We start from the raw sequence: 1,589 nt of genomic DNA, 5'->3' as shown, positions 1-1,589 counted from the left end.
GATCTTAAAGTTGGAAGAATTCAACACTTGGACATTAAGCTCCTTAGGATTATCAAACCAAACTATCTCACCCTACTGTACCAATTTGACTGGGTCTACATATATCAATTTCGGCTTGTCTGTCAGAATCAGCTGCATCTTTTTGTTGTAGAGTTTCTGAATTTTCTTAACCAATGAAACCATCACAATGAACTCCCCTGGATCTAGAAATTTCTCCCATTTAGAGTCAAAAGCATTGATAGTATAAAATTTAGCCTTGTGCTCCTAATTCTCTACTGTCACTGATTTTCTTTTGGATGAAGGATTCGATGAAGATATAATTCCTACAGGGACTCTGTTTTTTATGCATAGAACCTAGAAATCAAAGCTGCAATGTGAGCACTAACAATTTTATCTCTCAATGGATCCACAATAACATCAGAGATATTTTAGATTGAGGCAGCGCATGTTATAGAACTCAAAAGGCTCGGCAAAATATCCTTTAAAACAATCACGTGAATAAGACAACAAATTGCTGAAGTTCACACTGAAGTTCAGTTACTTTGCATCTCCATTTGAAGTAGCATTTCCATCTTTGCATGTTAATACTTTCCTAACTGCATTTGCGAGGTCTGTCACGTGACTGTTATTGCAACCTATCTCAAGTAGAGCTGTCTCTAGTTGAAAGAGATATTCAATGTTAGGCCTGGAAAGACTCACAGCTTCAACCATTTGCTGAGCCATCATTTCCAATGGTGCAGGGTCCAGGTAATTCTTATTCGAATTCTTGTCTGTTGATGCAATGTACACAAGGACTCCAGATATAGCTGGCTCTGTTGAATCCCCTTCAAAATAGAAATCAACGTAGGCCTTTTGGTCATATTCCTTCTCTCTCACTTCTAAATAAGATAAAACAATATCTTCAGCTTGCTGTCCAGAAACCCTGTAAGCAACGCCTCAACTGGTGTGGTCATCGTGAGGCTCGAGTGTAACAGTCCTGCCTGGATTGGCAAGGGTTCCTCTATGGTCTGTGCTCCCTTGATGGAAAAGACGACGGTAGCCTTTGATGAAAACAACTCGTCGTTGGTCATATTGGAAACCCGCCTTCCATATTATGAAACCGTAATCAAACACCCACAGACCCATCACCTCCGCCTTGCCGTCGACCTCCCTCAATTCTACAACCTCCAGGGGATGTCATTCACTAGTGCAAAATCTCGTGATTATTATAAGCCTCTGTTTATGCAAGATTTTCTTGAACTGTAGCTTTTAAGTGAGCGCCAGAAATTATAATGAGAATTCTCCTTCTTTAAGCCAACAGCTGGAGCATGTAACCAACACGATTACCCCTTTTAACGACGCCAGCTCTTATGCCACTAATAATGGCGGCCTTGTAGCATATAAAAAACAACTCGACTACCCCTTTTTCGGCAAAGAAAAACAAATATCAACCAGGTGTCTCTGTCTTTCATCGGTGGCAGAGCAAATGAACGAACAGCTAATATCTTCGTTTACCACATATCTATCCCGGTGTCATTAATCATGGCAACCCTATGGCAATCAAGACCTTTATAAAAACCACTTTACATTTGGCACTTATCACTGCATTG

The 1,589-nt window shown here is 40.3% G+C and overlaps 1 pseudogene; it reads right to left on the bottom strand.

Moving 5' to 3' along the window:
- Positions 1–537: 537 nt before the first annotated feature.
- Positions 538–1,125, bottom strand: LOC149231313 (gamma-glutamylcyclotransferase 2-3 pseudogene; annotated as a pseudogene).
- Between the last annotated feature and the right edge of the window lie 464 nt (positions 1,126–1,589).

This window comes from Pinus tabuliformis, chromosome J (assembly GCF_031772625.1).
Source record: "Pinus tabuliformis cultivar Carrire ecotype Pingquan chromosome J, CPIR1, whole genome shotgun sequence".
Lineage (NCBI taxonomy): Eukaryota > Viridiplantae > Streptophyta > Pinopsida > Pinales > Pinaceae > Pinus > Pinus tabuliformis.
This window is presented reverse-complemented; position numbering and strand designations above follow the sequence as displayed.